Genomic DNA, 5662 nt, shown 5'->3' on the forward strand with positions numbered 1-5662 from the left:
ACTACGGAAGTATCAAGGAAAATCAACATGCGGGTAATATCAGAATCCAATGCACTAATAGATATGGTATCCCTACATGTCCAAGATGGTGATATTGATAGTGCAGTATCGAAACTACAAAACATTATCCTAAATTCCGCTATAAAATATAGCCGAAACGAGAAAAGAGCAAAATTATGGTTCAACGGGTCCTTTACCAGGCTAAATATGAAACAATCAAACTCCTCCATACTGCTGCAGACACGCTAGAAGAAGAAGCACTAATAATGTACGCCTGGAAAAGAAGGGAATACAAAAAGCTAATGAGGGAAACTAAAGCGAAATACTATGAAGAGACAGCACTAAGATAGATAGAAGAGGCAGAATACAATCCATACCTGGTTACCAGGTCGAAACGACCAACATTTCCTCGGAATATTCCCATGAGCACGTGGACGGCTCATTACGCACAGGTTTTGACACTTCAGGACATGAGACCACGCATAATCAAAGATAGCACCTTTAATGACGAACCAATAAATATGTTCGGCGCACAGGAGATATAGGAGGTACTATTAAATTTGAAAAATAACAAAGCTCATGGGCCAGACATGATCTACAATGAACATTTGAAGAGTTTGGCTCCTGTTCTCATTGAACCCCTTACTGGCCTATTCAACGAATGTGTTAAACAGGAAAGAATACCAGATCGATGGCGGACTTCAACGACAAAGACCCTTTATAAAGGGAAATGAGACTTAAGCGACCCTAATTCATATCGGGGAGTAACACTAGAATGCATATTATTGAAGATATTGACTAACCTGTTAACGCAAAAGCTGAATGCTTAATAGATTAGTATCTCCCAGAAGAGCAATTTGGATTTAGGAAAAACCGGTACACAATACAGGCTACAGAATGTCTTCGGAATGATATTCATGAAGCTTCTAGATTCACGAAGGGGAAGCTACATGTTATGTTTGCGGATTATGCGAAAGCCTTTGATACAATTAGTCGAACACAAGTCATATCAAAGATTGAGGATCTCATAGGAAAAAAATAATCCCATATTGCAACTAGTAAAAAACATCCTGGCAAAGAATGAGGTTCAAATAGACGATTCGATCACAATATCTGATCCAATAGGCCAGACTACAGGTGTACTACAGGGTGATCCTTTATGCCCTCTCCTTTTTAACGTCGCAACACATGATGTCATTCAGGCATCGAAGACAGAAGATACAAACATTTATATGTACGCAGATGACATGGTTTTAGTGCTCTGCAGTTGGCATTTGATGGACTCGTGGAGTGGGCTAAAACAAATGACCTTCATGTTAACAGAAGTAAAACCATGACTATGACCTTTAGGAAAGGAGGCAGACATGCAGCAAATGATGTGTTATATTTGGACGGATAACCATTAACCAGTGTGAATAAATTTAAATACATCGGAGTAACACTCCATATACAAGGAACAAATTTCACAGCGCATATCAAACAAAGATTAACAGGAGCAGTGGTAGCTATTAATGACATCAAATATTTATATAAAATATCCCTTCAGACAGCGTTGAAGTTATTAAGAGTGAAAATAGCACCTGTAATAACCTACGGCATCTACAGTATCTGGCAGCATCTATCAGTAAGAAACTTAAAGTATGTGGAGAAGATAAAAGCAACATTTTTAATGAGAGCCCTGTGTTTGTCGAAATTCACCTCATTGAGACTTGTGTATGAGCTAACTATGGAAATTATGTTTTTGGAGGAAATACGGGACAAATTCTCTCTCCCATCAACTCCCGCATACCAAAGTTTATTTCGCAAACATCAGAGAAAAAAATCGGAAATTTGGTTGGACTTCTACAGTACGGAAGCGATAATGAATGACAAATGGACGGAAGCCAACTACGAGTTACGGCACGTATCAACAAGGCTTGCTGTGCGTGGCTTTCACTTCAAGTTACGCTCCACGACGAAGTATCACTCGCTAAATGAGGAATGCATGTGTGCTTTGTGCGGGAAGCAGTGTGATCGCTATCACGTACTAAGGTGTGAAGCAAAGAAAATTATTCTAATTAAGTTCTGCATTGAATGATTTTGTTTACTGAATACTGAATTTTCACGACCGCACTGTAATCGACACAGAACAAAGATGGCCTAGGCCACCATAGCTCAATTGGTAGAGCAACCGACGCGAAATCGGGAGGTTGTGGGTTCGGATCCCACTGGTGTCCGGCTGGCCATTTTTGTTCTGTACTTAACATCTCTTCAACACGTACTACATGTACGTAACACGACATAATACGTTGAAAGTCTGTTTCGATTTTGTTTATTCATTGTATATGGTAATTATCTGCAATAAATATAATATTTTACCTGGATAAATGTCCAAATCAGTATCTCAATCAGTAGACTAGGAATAAGATGTCGCTATTCTAAATAAGTCCGAATACCCAGAATATTTTTCAATAAAAACTGTCTGAGTCAACTTAGTCAGTTCCACATGATGTATCAACTTAGAAATAGTTCCGATCAAGTCATTTCCGTCCCCTTTTACATGTGATTTTTTTCCGAAATGAATAATTTGAACAACTTGTGAGCAGGTATGGTTAAAAATAACAGTGAAGGCAACCGCCGAAACTGGGTGAAAATAAAAGTTCTACTTTATGAAAATTATGTTATTCAAGTACTATCATGAAGGCCCTGAATTCAGAGATATTCGAACTATTGGCCGAGGTCGTTCTCCAGTATACCAGCAGAGATGCCCACTTTATAAAATATCCAGTTACCTATTTCTGCTTTCGAAGAAGAAAGGTCTGCTTCGGTTATGTGCTACAAGTTATTGCAGTCGAATGCCATCGCTGGTATTTATAAGTCCTTAGCAGTTAACACCAACAAAAACGACCATGCTCTAGAGCCGTCAAGTATCACAGATGATTCCTATTAAGAGTGTTCTTTAAAAATGTTACGTATTTGACTTGTGTGTTAGTATTAGGTAACTTTCAAAATAAAATGTTAAGGATTTTATTTTGATATTTATGTCTGTTTAAACTTGACTGAACTTGCATTATTCAAGTCATGTCTTAGCTCCTGTTTTAAAGCAAAGAAGTATTATATGACCTTATTTTCAGTTTCTCATTTGTATTATTAAAAGTATACATTCAAACATAAACTTCCTTTGTTGAGTAAGTACTTACGGAGTAAAAAGTGACCTGAAAAATCTGTTGGTGACCAAGTCGTTACGTACACTCTCATCCTTAAACCCATCGTCATACAAAAAGTTCTTTATTTCAGTCATGAAAATATCTTAGCTCATGTCTTATTATATAAAAATTACAAACTGATAACTTAGAAAGAAGTATTTAAAACCTGATTTTTGGCATCGTATGGAAGTTTCAATGAATTCCCTGAAGAAGTATATTATTTGACTTGACCACTTTCTTCAGCATACCCACGATATATATTTCTGTTCATAGAATATACTACTTTATTTATGTAGATATTCTCATATTATTTCACATTTATTTGAAGAATGTTGCGGGAATTGGATGTAGGGACTCTGGTTATAAGTGCGAATTAATGAAGATGCGGGGAGGAATAGTGAGTTCAGGTCAAAAAGAATAGACTTCTAACGCAAGACAGGAATGAAGTTAGGTAACTCTCAATAAGTGTACAGGACACGTTACAGATAAGCCGGCAGGGGAAGTCAGTTTGACTAATGTTTTAAGGAGAAGGAAAATGGGGGAGAGGGCCCACGAAAGGTATCGTTGAAGAATAGTTATGAGTCACTACAGGTAGAAGAGCAGAGGGAACATGGAGGTCAGGGAAGTGTTACAGATGAGTGGCGGGGCAATAGGAAAGGGGACATTTAGAGTAGTGTTTAGGAAATGGGAGGAGGAACAGGGTAGTGAGAGGGAGAGAAGGGAGGAGAGAGTACTTTCAGTAGGTGTCTCGGAAGTTAAGGAACACCAGGAGTGAAGGAGATCTAATGCGGCAGGTGGGGCTGAAGCTCCTGTCATGGGTGACTCAATTGCTAGGCATGTGGGGAAAGTTTGTGGAGGAAAGAGAACCTTTGCAGAGTGTTGTACAGGAATTAGTTTAAGGCATATGATGAGAATAGAATGGGAGGAAAGAGTAGATGGTAATTTTCCACGTTAGTACGAACAACGTAAGGTATGAAGGAATAGTACTAACATACAGTAGTTGTGGATGTGTAGGATATGGTTACGACATCACTGGAGAAGGTAATGGAAGCAGAGATTGTTATTGGTGGGATGCTTTGTAGGAGGTATAATCACTGGAGGCTGATTGGATATTTAATTGAGAGTATGAAGTTAGAATCTGCGACATTTTGAGTGAGATTTTTAGATTATTATGGGTGGAAGATGGGAATCTTCGTTCAGATGGCCATCACGTGGATCGCAGTGGTACATACTGTATGTGTTATGGGAGTTTGTTTAAAACAGTTGGCTGGAAGGTACATTCCGGGAAACGGGGTGGACAAGGGAGTGGTGATGACAGTATAGCAAGCAGGAAGTCAAGCAAGGATGATATAAACAATTTAGTATTAAACGGTAGAATTATTGTGAATAAAGAAATATAATTAAACAACTTAAGAGATGTGTATATTTTCCAGATACTGAAATAGGAATTGAATCAAGGCTGAGAACTGATGTTATGGGTGTGAAAATTTTCTGACAGAAGTGAAGTGTTATCGTATAGAGCTTAGGAAAGGTAGGCGGCATGGGGGGGGGGGGGTGGTGATATTCACACAGCTGCATTAAAAATTCGCAATCTATTGAACACGCTACAAATGAGACATGTAAAACTTGATAGTTTTGGGGTGTACAGACCTAGTAAGGCTGGTGCTGACGTAGATGCGGAATTATTTGATGAGATAATCGGCTGTAATGGCCAGGTAAAGAGCAGGATGGATTTAAAGGGACGATGGTCTGTAGCGGCGGAGAATAATAAATAATGGCTGATGATGATGATTCTTGTTGTTTAATGGGGCCTAACATCTAGGTCAAGGCCCCAAATAATGGTTGTAGCGACAAGACGCGACATTTAGTTCATAATGATGAGCAAAGTCTCAGTCTAATCAATATAGGCCTATATGTTACCGGAGAGAGAAGGGAACTTTAATATTGGTATGTGGGTGTAAAGCGCACGATAATTCAACCTACGTATATACGCCGGTACTTTCATGTCTGAGGGCTCCTATCTAGAATTAAATAAAGGCATGAACTTCAGAGCATGTTCAGGGATGTAAGTCCTTTGCAACAGGGGATCGCTTCAAAGGCATATGACAGAATATTGACGTCAAACGACTATTAAATCGGATACTTAAATCATAAAGAATATTCTCGAGGTACGTATTTTATTCATCGAGGAGCCAAGGAATTATCATCTGGAATTGAAGGATATATTTCAATTTTAGGGTATCTTGAAGAAATGTACTTCTTGCTTAATTATACGTTCTGTTGAATATGTGTTCAATATTGTGACGCTAATGTCATGGATTTATGAACTATTTCAATCAATATGAAATGGAAGATTTTTTTGTATTTTTGAGATATCTTGTAGTAATTACTTGATTCCTTCGAAGTAATTTGCATTTTAGCACAGACGGTTATGGTAGTGAATTACCTTTTGCCTGACGAGCCTTCCCACCGTGACA

General features: G+C 38.4%; 1 non-coding gene across 1 annotated transcript; it reads left to right on the forward strand.

The window, feature by feature from the left end:
• Positions 1 to 2143: 2143 nt before the first annotated feature.
• On the forward strand, positions 2144 to 2220 carry TRNAS-CGA (transfer RNA serine (anticodon CGA)). Its single transcript has one exon. It is a non-coding gene; the product is annotated as a tRNA-Ser (tRNA).
• The last annotated feature ends 3442 nt before the right edge of the window (positions 2221 to 5662 follow it).

Source organism: Anabrus simplex, chromosome 2, assembly GCF_040414725.1.
Source record: "Anabrus simplex isolate iqAnaSimp1 chromosome 2, ASM4041472v1, whole genome shotgun sequence".
NCBI classification, from domain to species: domain Eukaryota; kingdom Metazoa; phylum Arthropoda; class Insecta; order Orthoptera; family Tettigoniidae; genus Anabrus; species Anabrus simplex.